The sequence below is a fragment of the Pinus tabuliformis genome, chromosome 2_1 (assembly GCF_031772625.1).
Source record: "Pinus tabuliformis cultivar Carrire ecotype Pingquan chromosome 2_1, CPIR1, whole genome shotgun sequence".
NCBI lineage: Eukaryota > Viridiplantae > Streptophyta > Pinopsida > Pinales > Pinaceae > Pinus > Pinus tabuliformis.
The window spans coordinates 901,889,246-901,908,752 of record NC_142299.1 but is presented as its reverse complement, the minus strand read 5'-3'; positions in this window follow the sequence as shown (position 1 = coordinate 901,908,752).

Here is a 19,507-nt window from a genome sequence, read left to right as displayed (position 1 = left end):
AAATCAGTGGTACATTGGCAGTGGATGCTCGAAACACATGACACTTGACAAAGAAAAACTTCAGTCATATAATGCCTTAAAAAAGTAAAATAAGGTCTCATTTGGAAATGACACTCCTGGTGTCATAAAAGGTAAAAGTTTTGTTCTCTTAAAAGAAAAAGTTAAAGCTGGGAATGGTATGTATGTTGATGGTCTAAAGCATAACCTGGTGAGTGTCAGTCAAATGTGTGATCAAGGAAATGAAGGAGTATTTCGATCAAATGGATGTGTTGTTCGTGAGCTTGATACAAGAGAAACCATGATAAAAGGTATAAGAACTCCAAAAAACTTATACATACTCAAGGGAGGACAACAACAGTGCTATCTAAGTAAAAATGATGAACACTGGCTATGGCACAGAAGATTGGGGCATCTAAGCTTCTCTCAAATAAGAAAAGCATGCAGATTCCAGGTTGTTCATGATCTTCCTAATATCAGCATCCCAGAAAATACAATATGCAAATCATGTCAATTTGGTAAGCAAACTAGAGCGCACTTCCCTTAAAAGGAAGGATCAGCTAGAAAACCTCTTGAACTTGTTCATACTTATTTATGTGGACCATCAAGGAAAAATTCACCTCGTGGAGAAGAATACTTTATGTTGTTCATTGATGATTTTTCCAGAATTTGTTGGATAGGACTTCTAAAGCATAAAGATGAAGCATTTGAAAAATTCAAAGCCTTCAAAGCTTTGGTTGAAAATGAATCAGATCGCAAAATCAAATGCCTCATATCTGATCGAGGAGGGGAATTTACCTCGGATGAATTCTTTGACTTTTGTGAAGAACATGGAATAAAAAGGCAATTCTCCACTGCAAGGACACCTCAACAAAATGGAGTGGTAGAAATGATGAACAGAACTGTTTAACAAATGGCTCGTGCTATGATAGATGAGTCTGGAACTCCTGCAACCTTCTAAGGTGAAGCTGCATTCGCTTCCGTCACTATTCTCAACCAAGTAAATGTTCGGGTAAACAAAACTCAAACTCCACATGAACTTTGGTATGGTAAGACTCCTATTATAAAATACTTCAAAAATTTTGGAAGCAAATGTCACATCAGAAGGACTGATGAAAAACTTGGTAAGTTTGAACCCAGAGCAAATGAAGGCATTCTCGTTGGTTACTCTTCTCGAAGTAAAGGATATAAATGTTATAATAAAATACTTGGGAAAATTATTGAAAGTATTGATGTTGTGGTTGATGAAGCATGCAAAAATCTAAAGCAAATAAAAACCAAAGATTGTGAAGAAGACGAGGATTATCCTCCCACATAAAATCAGACTAATTCTAAAGAAGAAACCAATGAATCACTAGAAGAACAGATAATGGTAGAAGAAAAGACTCCATCAAGGTATGTTCAGAAGAATCATCCAGAGACTCAAATTTTTGGATAGAAAGAAGCAGGTGTGCAGACAAGAAGAACTATTACATAAGCTTCAAGCTATCTAGCATTACTTTCCTCCACCAAACCTCAAAATGTAAATGAAGCATGCAAAGATGAATGTTGGGTCAAGGCCATGTATGAAGAACTTGAGCAAATTTAAAAGAATAATACCTGGGAATTAGTTCCTAGACCTCATGATAAGAATATCACAGGAACTAAATGGGTATTCAAAAACAAGCTAAATGAAAATGGAGAAGTTATTAGAAACAAGGCCAGACTTGTTTGTAAAGGATATGCTCAACAAAAAGGTATATATTTTGAAGAAAAATTTTCACACGTTGCTAGACTTGAAGCCATAAGAATGTTTCTTGCTCTTTCTAGTTTTCAGAAATTCAAAGTATACCAAATGGATGTAAAATCTTCTTTTCTTAATGGAGACTTAGAAGAAGAAGTCTATATTGAGCAACCAGACGGATTCATTCTTGGAAATGATGCAAAACTTGTATGCAGACTCAGAAAGGCTCCCTATGGTCCAAAACAAGCTCCGAGGGTCTGGTATTACCATCTTGACAAATATCTCCACCAACAAGGTTTTTCAAAAGGATCAGCTGATAGCAATCTATATATAAAGATTGACAATAATAAATTGTTAATACTTGTTGTGTATGTTCATGATATCATTTTTGGTAGCAATGAAGAAGCCATGAGTCGGAATTTTGCTTTGGTAATGCAGCAAGAATTTGAAATGTCCTTGCTTGGTGAGCTTACATATTTTCTTGGTCTACAAGTTCAACAAAATAAATTTTTCTGTCACAAACCAAATATCTCAAGCAGATCTTGAAAAAATACGGCATGGAAGATTCTAAACCAGTATGTACCCCAATGGTAACAGGATGTAGTCTCAGCTCAAATGATGAATCAGCAACAGTACATCAACCAACCTACAGATCCATGATTGGTAGTTTGCTTTATCTAACAGGTACCCGACCAGACATCATGCATGCAGTGGGAATAGTTGGAAGATTCCAAGCAAATCCAAAGAAATCACACCTTCAGGCAGTCAAAAGGATTTTCAAATATCTTCAAGGAACATAGAATTTTGGTTTATGGTATCCTAGAGATACAGATCTTACACTTCATGCATATACAGATGCAGATTGGGCAGGAAGCGTTGATGATAGAAAAAGTACTAGTGGTGGTGCATTCTATATGGGTTCTAGATTAGTGTCTTGGTTCAGTAAGAAACAAAGTTCAATTGCATTATCTACAGCTGAAGTAGAATATGTGGTTGTTGCATCTTGCTACACAAAACTCCTTTGGATGATGCAAACATTGCAAGACATTCAGATCACATGTACTCCAACCATCCCCATTCTATGTGATAATACAAGTGCCATCAGTATTTCAAAGAATCTAGTCATGCATTCTAAGACCAAGCACATACCCATCAAATATCATTTTCTACGTGAACAAGTGCTTGAACAAAAGGTCAAATTGGAGTATGTTCCCTCCAAAGAACAAGTTGCTGATATATTCACCAAACCACTGCCCAGAGAGACATTTGAATATCTCAGACAGAAGCTGGGAGTAGTTGATGCATCATCCTGTTGTTAAATCTTATATGTTTAAGAGAAAAGTGGTTATACGTGAGTTTCATGAAGCGTAGTCACATACATACGCTAGTTTCTGTGGATACAGTCGCGTATATGTTGGTTTGAAGAAAAGCAGTGGGCCAGACTCAGGATGAAAGGAGTCTGATATGGGTCTGACAGTGATCATCTAGCATAGGTTCAGGGGGAGCATATACTTCTAATAATTCATTGTTGGCATTATCTTAGAAGATCTTGGTTCAAATTCACACAGTTGTTTTTGTTTCAGGTGGAACAAGTTTTGAGGTAGAACATGGTTGCTGGTTTAGATGCTCATTGACAGATGCTACTGATGATAGTTGCTGATGACTATCATGGTCTTGTTTAAGATATTTGGTCTCTGTTATATATGTCATGCATATCTTTTAATGTAAAGGTCATGAAACAACCTATTTTTTTACCCCACTATGCATGGGATGGATGATGTAATGTTCTTGTCTTGACATGTATAAACACTTGGTATATCTCCACTTGGTTAGGAGATGGATGTATGTATGAGTCATTGGTGATAGGAAGGTCATTTATGATGTATGTATAGAGTCATGTTCTTCTTTTAGAACATATTTTCGCAGACCTTTCTTATTCAGGGGGAGCATGGAGCTCAAACAACACACTTTAGCATATCAGAGAATTCAGCATGTACTCGTGGGAGCATAACCATTTGCCCTTGATGAAAAAGGGGGAGAGTGACTTGAGATTGCCATCAAGTCCAAAGGGGGAGATTGTTGCCATTATGACACAGATTTAGCACTATGACACAGGTGTTGTCCTTGATGGCAACTCACTCAGATGACAGATCACAGTTCAGACTCACAGAATGAAGAAAGAGAGGTATACGCAGGTTCCCATTGACCAAGCCGCGTGTACACACAGGTTACCAGACCAAAAGGAGTGTATAACATACACACACACTTTCACAAAAGGAAAGGCATGTACATGTTGGAAAACTAAGTTTTGGTCTGTGGTATTTGGTCCATGGTATTTTGATCCATGGTATTGATCAAAGGTATCTGGTTTGAAGTGTTGACCCCAGGTATTTGGTCCAAGGTATTGGTCCTAAGTGGTTTTGGTCCATGGTATTGAGTAAGGCCTAAGACTATAAAAGGAGGAGAAGATCATTAGGCAAAGGTACTCAAGTATTGAATATCTGATGAAGAGTAAGATCTAGTATACAGGTTACTGGGTTATGGTGCATAGTTGGATCTGAACCAAGGATGAACCTTAGCGTGGGTCAAGATCTTAAGGCTTGAAGTGAAGTATCTTTATGTGGTTTTGATCATTAATCTAAATGACTGACGCATGTTGTAGTCTATAAATATGATGATCTGGGTATAACTGAAGTCTAAAATTGTTGTAAAGTTTAAATCATCATTTACAGATCTGTACGCAGGTTCACTTTAGAAAAGGCGTGTATACACGTTGGTTCTGCATATCAAAACATCGTATACATCTTAAATTTGATTTACAGATCTGTATGCAGGTTCACATTGAGAAAAGAGCATATGCACGCGGGTTCAACACATGGAAGAAGCATATACCTCATAAAATATGTTTTAGCTGCTTCTGTTTGTTGTTGCAGTTTTCTAGGTTCTGGCTTGGGTTATGGTTATTGTATTCTGGTTACAACATTCTGAAAAGTGATTGATTGATTCAGTTGTGATTGGTGTAAAGGAGATTGGTTGATGCAAATATATTTGATGTTTGAATGATGTTATTAATGGATCCAGTCTAAAAATTTCTAAAACGTGGTCCCTGGAAGAAAAGAGAAGGTTGTAGCCTTCTGTAGGCCAGCGCCTACGTACTAGTAAACATATCAGCTAGTACAAGAGCTAGGGGATTGTAGCTCCCTTCCAGGAGAAGCTGGAGAATTAAATAAGGTTGTAGCCTTCTGCGGGTAGAAGCCTGCATACTGGTATAAGACTGCACCAGTACAAAAATTGTAAAAAGAAGTTTCTTATTAAAAGAAGATAGAGATGATTGTAGCAGGTGGCTTTCACCCACATTGGGTTTCCACCTTATATCTTGTGTTCATGTGTCTGATTGTTCTGTTTTTATTACATCTGGTTACTGTTTATATGGTTCTGATGTATTGATTAAAGATCAACATATGTTGAATTAACTGAATCATAAGTTTGCAAGATATATGCTAGTTGCCTTAAACACAATTGTGTATACACACAAGTTTCATTAACTAAAGTAGAGTATATGAATCTGATTATGGAAATGAAATATTATTGACTTGCTAACACTGATTCACCCCCCTCTCAGTATTATTTCCAACATTATCTGCCTTTTTATACCTTTCCTTCACCTATTTCATGTCTTTGCGAGGTTAATTTGTATGTCAAGCAACGAAGGTATATCTATTTCTCATGTCATTGTGAAATATTAATCGATGAAGCATAGTCCTAGGGGAACGTTGCTTATGCGACTTTCTAACTCAGGTTTCTTTGCAATTTCGAAAGGATGATGATCAACAGGATACAATTCAATGTATGGTTATTGATGAGTTGGCAACATTAATCTTAGGATGTTGTCTATAACGATTCTCAACCGATGAGAGCCTGTTGGACCAATGCATTTTATATTTGTATTTTGTTTCTGCCTCAAACGATTGTTGTGTATTTGTAGGCATACAACTACCGTAATCTATGGGAAATCGTTGATACTATTCTTGTCATATTGAAATGTATAAGTAAGGTTATAGAGGCAGAAAATATAGCTAGGGAGCTAGAGGGAGAGAGACACGAGAGTTCTGAATGTAACAACAAAGTTATGTATTTTCATTTTGATTAATGCAATCTTGATCTTCTGAACTATTAACTAGTTGTCGATCTTTTGCCACAACCCCAATTAGAGAGTTGGGCCCACTCTCCTGATTAGGTGTTGTTGGATTAGTGGTGTGTGTAGATTTATTTCTGTTGTGATTATTTCTTTATCACTGTAATGGGTCATTAAGTTTGTGTTGTTGTGAATCTTAATTTATTGTTACTCTAATTGGTGTCACTATTATTGCTTGTTGTTACACATTGTTATATTGTTTATTGAATGCTCAATGCTAGGTAGGGAAACTGTGGCCTGCATACTTTGCACGATAGACTTGAAACAATCATGCGAGCCTTGGGTTGACAATTAATGTGGAAAAGGGTGAATTCTATAGTTCATATATGAACACCAACACAACTCTCCAACAAATTTAACTTGGGATTTGTCAAGTTGAATGATTTTTGTGTTTTTCTTTTCCAATTCAACATTAAGCTTGTTGCAAACCGTTAAAGTCATGATGTTGGTGGAAGCATCATAATCAACAATATAGTTATGCACATTATAATTAAAGATCTCAAAAAGTCAATAGGAAATGAGGAGTTGAAGACCAAGAATTAGCATTTTCAGCATTGACAATGGATTCAAGATTTATCGATGATTTAGACTGACCAACAGATGTATCCATGGAAGAAATAATATCTTTACTAGTGAAAGTCATGGGAGAAAAGGTGTTGATGATCAATTCCCTCTTCTTGGGAAACTTGGCTAATTCATAGAGTGATATATTTTCCCAAGTCTTCTTCATATCTTCAATAATGTTGTATCCAATATCAGAAGATACAATATCCTCCTTAGATGGTTGAATAGAGTTAGTTGGTTGAGAAGGCTTAATAACAACTTCAAGACAACAACTTTGAGAGTGTTATAATTACTTCTAGTCTTTTCTGACATATTCATCCACGAATACCTGATTGAAGATTTAGAAATTAAAGGCTGGGCAAGGCTATTCAGGGGAAGAGTCCTTCTTAATAATGTATTTTTCTTGTCTTCTAAGTTGGGTTCAACTACCAGTCCTTTACTACTCAAATTATAAGTCTTTGGAGGTTTAGGAGGAGTTTCCCCAACTAGGGCTTCTTGAATAGACTGGACCTCACCATCTCTAACAACTTCAAATGTTATCACAAATGAATTAGAATTGTCTTGAGAAGAAGAGGCTTCTTCTTCTTCATATTCTACTTGCTTGTCTTCACCTCCAATTATCTAATCATCAAGCACTTTATTCACCATAAAGTTCATATTATGTACCCATTATGGGCACATATTATCTGAATGATAATCTTGGTGGAAAGTGCAACATTTGTCTCGTACATCTTGCTATGATGGTTTATTTATGGAAGATGAGGCAACCTTTCACCTTCCATGACATTTCATCTACCTTTAATGACTTTTCACTTTCCATATGACTCTTCCTATTATAGGGCTAATACGTTCTCAACAAAATACAATTTACATTAATATTAAGAAAATAGAACATTTCCAATCAACCAATCTTGTAATAGAGAGATATGGAACATTAATTTGTAACTCTTAGACCAAGTATGCTTGCCATAGCTTATACTCCACCGCAAGAGTTAGGACCTTGTGTTACAACTCATCCACATGCCTTTGCATGCACTTTAGTTGTTGGCTTAGGGGGTCCTGACCCAGGCTCAAAGTTAGTTGACCAAAAAAGCCCTACACTACGCATGTTTAGGGTTTCTAGGATATCTTCCCTGATCCCTCTAAGAAGGACTAACTTGAGTGATTCAGGATCAAGGATGCATCTAGCCCTTTTGTAACCTTCCTCATAATCTTCCAAGGATTAATCATGTCCCAAGGTCATTCTAAATATTTCCTCTTTGGTGTCCTTGGACCTACAATAGTCCCTATACTTTTCATTGAGGGATTTTTTAATTTGAGCTCAGGTAGTGATGTTGTCCCCTTGTAAACCCATGAACCAGCGCAAGGTTGCATCCTTAAGGGTGGTTGGGAACAACTTCAACTTCTGGTCATTAGAGGTATAATCATAAGTTCTACAAATGACAACAAACTCAAACAAAAAGGTATTAGGGTATTCTAAGGTTAATCCATGGAAGTGAGGAAGGGAAGAGGGGCTTATGTTTTTCATCCTAGCATCTCCATTAGTCTCTCTAATGGGAGAATCACGCTCATTTCTGTTTTCAAACCTATTTTTGTTTTCAGCCATGGTGTTAGCGTGTGGAATGGTTTCTTATTCTTCTTACCCAATAGGCACTTGAAATATCTATGGTTGTTCACCTAATGGGTCCTCTAGTTCCCCTGTAGTCAGAGAGGGAAGCTGACATCGCCGAAGAAGAGGGAAGGTTGACTGCTTGATGGTGTGGGGGTATTTATCAAGAATTTCCCTAAATTGTCTCTACTCCTACGAGACATGAAAGTGATTTTTTTCCTTTTATGTGTGTTTTCAGAATTAATTGCAAAACATAAAGGAAAGCAGAATAACATCTACCTACTAAATGAAAATTAGAAAGAAAAGCAGAAATTACATCTACCTAGACACCTCCCCGACAACGATACCAAAAAGTGATGAGCCTCACTATTGCAACAAGGATGTTGTAACTCCTAGGGCTACCAACTTTACTTTATCAACCCGAGGTTTTGTACAAACTTGGAGGTGAAAATGCTATATACACAACAGATACAACATTCTACTCATGTCACTTCTCAACTGGGGTGCTAGACCACTAGGGTTCCAGACCGGTCTTCTATTGACTATAAGGATTCTGACTACTGACAGTGAATGTAAATCTAGTTCTAATGCAAGAAATTAAATTCTTACCTATTTAGGAAATGAAATTTACTGAATGGTAAATGCTATGAAATGCCATAAATCATCTAGCTAGGAAATGACACAAATTACTTACATAAAATAACTATGCTAACCTTGCAATTTATCCTCTAGCTATTAGGATTGTTTGGAAATGGAAAGTTGTTCTATCATTCTAGGACTCATACATACATGCAGTAACTATCTCATTTTAGATTTGCAGAAAAAGAATCTTTTAATTGCTAAATTCATAAATGTAAATGCTATGATATTATGTTTGATCTTGCAGAGGGAGCAGGCATGGGAGAGCTGATCTTAGGTGCCACTGATGGGCATGGAATCCAATATGAGGGCCTAACCTACTCTTATACTACCATGCTTTGTCAAAATAGGGTCAAACAGGATGCTACAGGAGATCCTATAGTTGCTATAGGAAGTTAACTGAAGGGCTTAGGGGGGAAAGAAAAGTGAGATGAGGTGCTTGAGAGATGTATGATGGTGATATAAGGTGTAGGGAAGGTGCACATTACCCAAGACTAAGCCCAACACTCCAAGGAGGTTAGATTTGCGTAAGGTGGCTTGCTCATGGTGGCTACAAAACAGAGGTTCAGACTATGGGCTGGTATGCCTTGGTAGAAGGTGGAGAGAACCTAGGTGAATCTGGTTGGATGAGTTCCTCCATGCAGATCAATAATCCCTGCAACAAAACCTGTTTTTCTTTTCATTTATGCATCACTACATGTCAACATGGAAAAAGAGGAATTGAAGTTGAGAAAGTTGATCTATCTATTGTTAAGGACTAGATCTATGAAATGGAATGCCTTTTAAGCTACATAAAATTTAAGATAACAATGACAAGTGCTTCCAAGAAATCTTAAATAGTGATCTATCTAAGAATGAACCCTAAGTTATGCAACGACCAAAAGACAAACTCTGTTTTTGGGGTTGTGAGTGTAGGGCCCTATAATCATGATCCCATGAGGGAGATGAGATAGAGGCCACTGTCAAAATATTTTTTGAAGTACTTTCCTTCACTACTACACCACTGATCTACCTCTTCAAACTAATGGAAAATAGGTTAAGCAATAATTCAAATACTTGTTAAGCTAAACAAAACATAAATAAACTTCAGCAGCTAACTATCATTTTAATCTAAGAATACGAATTAAAAAAAGAGGAACTTATGTTGCTAGGTTTGGGCCCTAACCCAAGAGCTTCAGCCCTCTGAGTCAACTCAGTGCTGGATCAAGGTAGAATTTCTCATTATTATCAAAATGTCAAATACAAAATAACAATAATAGTCACAATGTTTTTGCTCAAAATGGCCTGTTGGCTACAACAAAAAATCGAATCTGAACGAGTCCCTTGACTCTCTTATTTATACAACACTGGAGCTCCCAATAACTCCCTAGAAAATAGGGAGACTTGGCTCCCTAACATGAGAATGACTCTTTCTTAACTATCACCAGCTTGGTTGCCAATGGACTTGACTTGCTTGGCTGCTAGTAACTCTGAGTTGATGAGATATGATGGAGGAATCTTCAAATGATTTGAGGAGTTAAGGAGGGAGACTAATCTCCTAAAATCCCTCTTTCTTTCCCACTTCGAGTTCCTGCACTTAAGTCAACCCAAAACCGCTCCAATTCCTGCATTTAATACATATTAGGCCACATGACATAGTAACTCACCTTCACCCTTCTCACTAAATAATATATAACAAAATATGTAAAAAAATGTGTGAAAAGTCAATTTTAATAAGCTGGAGAGTGACTTGCGACCCATATAGTTTACCTATTGATGAGCCTCATCACTCGTCATTAAAGTACCTTGCTATTGAGAGGTCAATTGTATTCAAATTGACTTTATAGGAATATATGCATCATCAAATCTATTTTCATGTGCACATTAATTGAGTTGAAGCTCTTAGTTGACCTAGGACCTTAGCTGTTTTAGCCTATATGATCTTCAAAATTCTATCTTCTTGCAAATTTGAAATAAAAATTTCCAAAAAAGTAATTTCTAGCATAAATACAAGAGGTCATATTTACATTTGTTCAACTACCTACCCACCATTTTTAGAAACAAAGGAGAGGAACATGAGCAATAGGAGGAGAAAAGACAGGATCGACATAATTTTGATTTTTCTATTATGTTGTATCTATGCTCATATTAGTGCATTCTGTTAGCAATTATAAGCAAGCTACAATCTAAGGTCCAACATTAAGGTGGAAGCAAAGGTTCTTTCCTCGACATTTTATTTTCTATGTATTTTCTTCATATATGTATTTCTTTGGAATGTCTCAATGACTACCACTTCTATAATCGTAGAAACCCTTTAGACATCTAAGTGTGGAGCCAGTAAAGGCTTTGAAGATCTAGCATTTCATACAAACAAAATTTAAATTGTTTTGAACAATATACCATCTTCAAACAATCATGCTTATATGAAGCCAGGGTAATTGGTAAATGATTTGGGTTAACTTTGGTTGTACATAAATGTCTATCAATGAATAAATCCTTCTTAGAGCATACCTGAAGTTGTCTTTCTCTATGAATATTATTTTTCTTTCCCATCCACTTTTATTAGTTTACAAGCATGTTTCAGTATTCTTTTTGCATGTTCAATTATTGTACATATTCAAGACTTATTTACTAATTATGATTAATTTCCATATACTTACAGTTCATGGAGTTTATGAATATATTCACAAATTTAATTATTCATTTTAAACTTTGGTTTGCTTCTACACGTAGAAGCTATTTTTGCATCTTATTTTATATTCAAAGTATCATTATGTATTTTCCATCTTATTTTCTTAAAAAGAAATTAGAATTTATTTGAATTAATTGATAATTAATATGATATTTCATGCATTTCTAGTTCATTTATGTGCTAAAATTTAAAGGTTAGGATAGCAATTTAATTAAACAATGCAAGGCAAATAATTATTGATTTAATGTACACAATACACTTTCTACACACACACAAAACTATATGATTAGTACCCTTCAAGGGAAGGACTTTGTTGACCTATCTAATTAATCAATCCAACCACGTAGTTACTAATTTTATTGATTAAAATTTAACCTAGGTTTCCATGTTTGTTTTTACACTTGAGGGCCCTTCAAGGGTGTTTTCAATGTTGTTATTGATTCTCATTTTGAGCACTTCCCCCTGATTCAAAGATGGTATCCAATATAAAGTAGGTAATGTAGACTTGGTGCACTTGACCCCAAGGTAATCAAACTAATGGCTTGCAAAACATTTTAGATTAATGAAAACATATTAGAAAAATGTAACCAATTGATTTGGTTAATGCTTAAGGATTGGGATCATCTTGTTTACTTAAACTAATTCAAAATAAATATATCACCTTAAAAAATAATATAAAATTATTATCTACACAATGACTTAAACTTCATAACTTTATTTAGACTATAACTTTACTTTTCCATGCTTTGAACGTAGTGGTAATAAATTACATATTACATTCAAATTAATAAATCAACTAAAACATTAAATGATAATGTTTCAAAACAAATATTATATAATTCCCATCATTTATAAATTGTGCACCCATAGTGTCACCTCCACTTCCACCCACATCCCATAAAATACAAAGTTTCAACTCACATTGCTACTCACAGTTATAATTGGGGATTGAGAGTGAAACTTCACATTTTATTATGGGTGAGGTTGGGGGCTAGACCTATGCATTGTCATGGATGATGGTGGGTACAAAAATTATGTATTTGATTGTGGGTGGACTGTAAGTGGTGAAATTGTGTATTTATTTATGGGTGGGGGTGGGAAGTGAAATTGTGCACTTTTATTCACTATGGGTGGAGGGTAAAGTTGTACTTTTTAGTGGTGAAACAAATGCACAGTTTTATCCCCAACCCCCACCACTTTGAAATGCATAATTTTTCCCTTCACCCCTATACACAATAAAATGTACATTTTCACTCTCCACACCACCCATAGTTTCAAATGTACAATTTTCTGCACTATCTCCACCACCACCCATAGTTTCAAATGTACATTTTTCTGCACTATCTCCAGTTATAGTTTCACTCTCACCCCATGTTCATTTTATGTAATTATGTACTATGGTGGATGGGGTAATAGAACAATGCATTTTAATATGAATGGTTTCAAATGCACAATATCACCACACATCCTCATTCTCACCAGATTTGATTATATATCATTAAGGTGGGGAATAAAAACTTGTATTTCAAAATGCACAATTTCATGTATCATTGCCAACCCATTTTATAAGGTGAAGGTGAAAATATACAGTTTAAAATGTAGAGTTTTAATTCCAACCTTTAAATCTCCACCCAAAGCTCATCATTTTTAATTATATATTCATAAAATCATTTTTAAATATTATCTAATTTCTAATTAAATATATAAAATATTACCCTTAATTTATCATATATCTATATATATATATATATATATATATATATATATATATATATATATATATATATATATATATATATATAAATAAAACAACAATTATATCTAAATTTATTGTTATATAAGCTCTTTATTTATATTTATATTTAAATAAAATTTAAATATTTTTTATTAATATTTATAATTATTTAGAACAAATTTTATGATTGATTAAAAATAATAAATTATAAAAATGTAAATCAATAAAAAAAAGGAAAATTAATATTTGATAATTTAAATAAAATTTATATTTTGGTGTTGTTATTATGAAATACTATATAGAGAAATATCAAAATAAAGGTTTTATAAGGTTTTTAAATAATAATGAAAAAATAAATACTATAAAAAATATAAAATGTTTTTAAGTTTTTAGAATTTTTAATATTTATTTCATATCTATAAGATTATTAATTGTTTTTAGAGTTGTAAAAGTACATCGAAGAAATAAAAGATTTAGGAAGGTCATTTTGGAAAATTAAATCACAAAAAAATAGTGAATTTTAATTAAAATAAATAAATATTTGGTGATATTTCACAACTTATAGTGAATTACTAAATATTATTTAAAAAAATATATATATATTTCACCAACTATAATAAATTAGTAAACATTAATTAAAATAAGATAAATATCCCCCACTATAATAAATAAGTGAATATTAATTAAAATAAAATTAATATTTCACCAACTCCGTTGTAATAATGATTGCAACAATCCATCCTCACTGCAGATAAATAGTGGTCATGAACTGCCATTTCAGAGGTTATGTGAAGTGTCTCTTATAACCACATCTACATTTTCAAAATTATGTAGTCTTTTTTACCTTCGCCTTATTCTTCTGCAAAGGACATAATTTCGTATCAAAGGACTTTAAAATTGATGTTTGCTTTATCGTGGAACATGGGGAACTTTCTAAATGAGAAAATAAAGATATGCTGAATTTTTTTAATTTCAAAAATGCTATATCTTCTGCAAACTCTTTAGAGAATTCAATGAACTTATTATTTTAACAGAGCTTTATCATTCTCAAATGAGGAATACCTGGTTGAAGTAGAAGAGCACATAAACTTAAATAATAAAAGTAATATTGCATGTAAGTATAGATTCTTAGCATAAAATATCAGATGTTAGTAAATTACCCTTCACTTTTGCGAAATAAGCTTAATTAAATTAAATAACCGCAAAGCCAAAACTTTTAAACAAAGACTCTGAGTTCCAAATAAATTATCATGAGATATGATGATAAATTCATATATACTCTAACTAGAACACAACCAGGCCTTTTGACGAAACATGTTATCCCTCAAATCCAACTTTTTCAAAGTGTGCCTGCTACCCAAAGGTCTTGCTAAAGCAATAGCACCCTCAATACATACTATGGTGTAAGAGCATTTACAATCCTCCAATACAAAGCAATTTCTAACAAGTTGGAAAAGGGTATCTGCTCCATCATCTCTCATTATGTTGTTATAGAAATGCAAAATCTTGAGCTTTTCAACAGAAAGAAGAAGTTCACAAATAGCTCTAGCAGCATCCTTGGAGATACTATTATTCATGAAATATAGTTCTTCCAAAACTTTTTGAGATTGTAGGAAAGAGCCAAAAGCCCGAACACCCTTCTCACCTAACACACATTGTCAAAGAGATTTAAGGATCTCAACTCATGCCCTTACAAAACAGATACAAATATTGACATAACTTTAAGAGCCTCAACATTAGAGACTCCTACAATAAAATCTGTAAGATCTACATCTTGAAATGTTTTTGAATCCCATCAATATTCTCTCTACAATAGGGTAATACCAAGACCAAAGCTTCGGTTGTTGAAGCTTATTTTCACACTCACAATTTTTCATAAGACAATACTTTGCCAATCATATTGAAATCTTGAAACCTTGGACCTTGATATTCTTCACTTCTGATAGTTTAAATGGAAAGACACTTGCATGGAGTCACTAAAAAGCCTTTTTAAAATGACAGCCCAAAATTGTCGCAAATTATAATAAATGTGTGTTCCCAAACTATCCATCTCCATGCTACTGCATTTTCAAGTCTTTAAGTTTAACTTCTAAATCATCACCTTCATGCTACTGCATTTTCAAGTCCTTAAGTTTAACTTCTAAATCATCACTAATGCTACTTTCCTTTTCATCCTCATCTATGTTCTCATACAAATAATCTGCTTCTCCTTCTAGATCATTATCTTCCAGAGACCCAAGCACAGAAACACCTTTGACATTGCTACATAGACAAAATCATGGAATTATTTCAGACTGCTTAGCACACAATGGCATGGATATCACTCCACTTGCATCTAAAGCATATGTGCATTCAGAATATAGATATAGTTTCCAGAAATATTTGATATTCTAAAAGAAAAGAAATCAAAGAGTAGAGAGTTTCCCAAGCCTTTCCCTCGTCAAACCCAGCCTTGATCTGGGCCAGTAGTTGCTCATTAGTAGGCAGCTTGAGATCATCCTTGGTCTATCCAGATTCAGTCAACAGGCTAACAAAACCATCCTACGAGTCACATGAGGGACATCGCAATTGTGTGAAGATGCCACAATATCTTCCAGATTTTTACCACTGAAGATGTCAATTCCTACATCACGATGGCCTTGAAGATGTCAATTCCACTGAAGATGGCCTTACCACTGAAATGTCAATTCCTCTGAAGAATTTTTTACCACTAAAGGTGTCAATTCCATTGAAGATGGCCTTGATCACGATGTAGTCGTTCTTTCAGATGGTGCTGACCTGCTAAGGGAATGTTTTGGAGGCTCCTACATCAGCCTTGGACTCGAACTAGTGGTCATCGTCCAACATTGCTCCCCTTCCTCGTGACAATAACAACACACCCAATTCTCACCCAAAACCGGACCAGATGAGACACCAACTGCCACGTTTCTCAACGCATCTTTGACAACATCAATCCCTTCTTCAAAAATGAATTTGATAACATTTTAATAGAAACAAAACCATTCTTTATAGATTTTTCGATTTCGTTACATCGATTGTTGACCGTTTTTTGATATGAATATTCGTTACCTAGATTGTTCACAATTTTTTGATATGAATATTCGCTACAATGTGTTATGATAGATGGATACTCAGAGTTTTTTTGAGTTATGGGAAACTCCAAGTGGGTTAACGACACCCTGAAAGACATTGTGAAGCTTCTTGATATGTGCAATGCCATTAGCTATAACATTGTTGATGGTAAACATTAACAGATGTTGAGTCAAAGTGTTGCTCACTCTGCATCGCTCACTCTGCATCATGATGGACATCGGTAAGATGAGTGATAAGAAATACACTAATATATTCAAGAATCTGATAGGCCTTTGTGATCTATTTTAGGAATATGTAAACTCCAAAAAAAACATGTATTTGAAATTTTCAGAAAAGAGAACTCATACAATAATAATAAGACATACAATATTACATTGAGCTATATGGACAAAGCTTTGTGACCTATTTTGGGAATCGGTAAACTCCATAAAATGGCTTTGGTGTGTTGGAGGACATGCCCATTACCCAACATCTTGCTTTGTCCCAAATGATGAACATAGCAATGAATCCACCAAATCCGATCCCTAATCCCAATGACAATGCTAACAAGGACACTTTTTCATTGGCATAGCTCAACAATCCCCTTTTAGCATTACTATTATTGCTATTGCCTCCAACGATTGTTCTCTTTGGCTTATCATTTTGCTTGCATGTTGGTAGAGGAAGCCCACATAAGCATTCATTCTTGTCAAAAGATGTTACATTGAAGGTGGAAAATTGTGTCCCTGTAGGAATTGGACCACAAAGGTGGTTATATGAAACATCAAAAGAAGCAAACATTGATAACTTAGAGAGAACTTCAGGGATAAGTCCACTCAAATTATTTTTTGACGAGTCCAATTGCTCCAAAGAAGGTATCTCACTAAGAGATGTAGGGATATGTCCTTCTAATTGATTTCCAGATAAATTCAGTAGTCGTAATCTACTCATGCTTCCTATATTTGTAGGGATTTCTCCTGTAAGATGATTACAAGACAAATCAAATATAGTGTTTGTAGGCAATAGATATGACAGATTATACTCAATTCCTTTCATGTCAATAATAGTTTCCTCATATAATTCATCATTATTTGACACATTTTCAAAGCTAATGAGCCTCTCAAGATGTGTTGGTATCCTTTCACTGAATTTGTTGTTGGATAAATCCAACACATGCCACCTGGTAAGATTTGTGATGTGTTGAGGAGTACAACCATGCAGATTATTATAACCAAGGATTAAAGCTTCCAAGTATTGAAAAGATGTGAAGTATTGAGGAAGCTCCCCCGTCAATCCATTTTTCTTTAAATCTAGGAGCCAAAGAAGTGTACAATTGGCCAAAGATGCAGGCAACAGTGAATTTATTAGAGTGAGCAGAGAATATTGTCATATAAGTACAATTGCCAATGCCATTAGGAATCGGTCCCTCCAAGTTGTTTTCAGATAAATCCAATGTGTTTAATGAAGTCAAACCATTAATACTCTTAGGTATACTCTTTGAGATATTGTTATTATATATGGTTAGTTGATAGAGAGAGCTTAAATGGCCTATGCTATATGGGATATGTCCAGTTAACTTGTTTGAATGCAACCTTAAGAATTCTAAGAAATGGAATTTTCCTATGGCTTTAGGGATTGTCCCTATCAAATTGTTGTTTGAGAGATCAAGAGATTGAAGATTCCTTAAATTGGTAATGGCTTTAGGGATGCTACCATTGAGTGCATTATTACTAAAATCTAATTGAACCAATTGACTCAAATTGCTAAGAGTTATAGGAACACCCCCACTTAATATATTATTACTAAAATCTAATTGAACCAATTGACTCAAATTGCTAATAGCTATAGGAATGTCACCAATAAGCATGTTTGAAGAAAGTTATAGCATTTCTAACTTAGTCAAATTAAAAATAGCTTCAGGTATATTGTTAGCGAGTCTATTGTTAGCGACATTCAAAGACGTCAACCTGGTCAACTTGGCAAGTCAAATTAAAAATAGCTTCAGGTATATTGTTAGAGTCTATTGTTAGCGACATTCAAAGACGTCAACCTAGTCAAGTTGGCAATGCATTTAGAGATTTCAGTGAGTTCAATGTCAAAGAGATATAAGGAGGTCAATTTGGTCAAATTTGCAATGTATTCAAAGATGTTAGTAAGTCTATTGAAAGAGAAATCTAAAGATGTTAGTAAGTCTATTGAAAGAGAAATCGAAAGAGGTCAACCTGGTCAACTTTGCAATGCATTCAGGGATGTCAGTGAGATCATTGCCTCAGAGATCTAAAGAGGTCAATTTGGTCAAATTGGCAATGTCTACAGGAATGTGAATGAGTCCACTTTCGTAAGCGCTAAGTGGGTCAGCGTGGTCAAGTTGGTAATGGCTTTAGGTAGGCTTGTTGTGATGTTAAGACTAAAAGATAGATAAAGGGGGGAAGCGCGAATATTCTGGGAGGAATAGAACCAGAAATCGATAGTTGTTTAACTTTCGTCAAATTACCTAACTGGTGTGGTATAGTGCCTGAAAATTCATTGCCTTCTAGAAGTAGTTGCTCTAGTTTCTGCAGCAGGCCCAAGTCAGCCGGAATAGAACCATTGAGTACATTGTAACTGATGTCAAGTACTCTCAAAGCTTTAAGCTGGCCCAACTCAATTGGAATAAAACCCTCAATCTGATTCACGCTGAGATCAAGAACTCGCTTAGATGCATAGAGGTTATGGCTTAGATGCCCCTAGGTAGTGGCTTCTCAAGCCACAGGTGAAGCCAGATATGCCAGATATAATATCTAATGAGATGAGCTCAAACCACTTAATGAAGAAGCAATATGTCCCATGGGCTATCTTTAGCCTCGTGGATGTTAAAATAATTTATTTCTTCATTATATATATATATATATATATATGTATATATAGTCTAACTTATAGACAAAAGGGTCTTTTTCACTGAAATCTTGACAATACAATTTCAAGTAAATTTGTGCTTTTGTGTTGTTTAAAATGCATTTTTGAATACAATACAATATCATGAAAAACCCCTAAGGCACTCAAATTCTATAGTTTGAACAACTTAAACTTGAGTTTTTAAAAATATCTACCAAATTTTTGTTAAAACTAACTAAAACAAAAAGTTGAAAAAAGTTTATATATATATATATATATATATGTATGTATGTATCACATTTTTTTAATTTTTTTATGTGAAATAAATAAAATTCTATAATCACTAAATGTGTAATATTTAAACTTAAATATAAGTTAATTAAACTTAATATTTAAAATATAATAACAATACTTTGGTGAAAATGAAA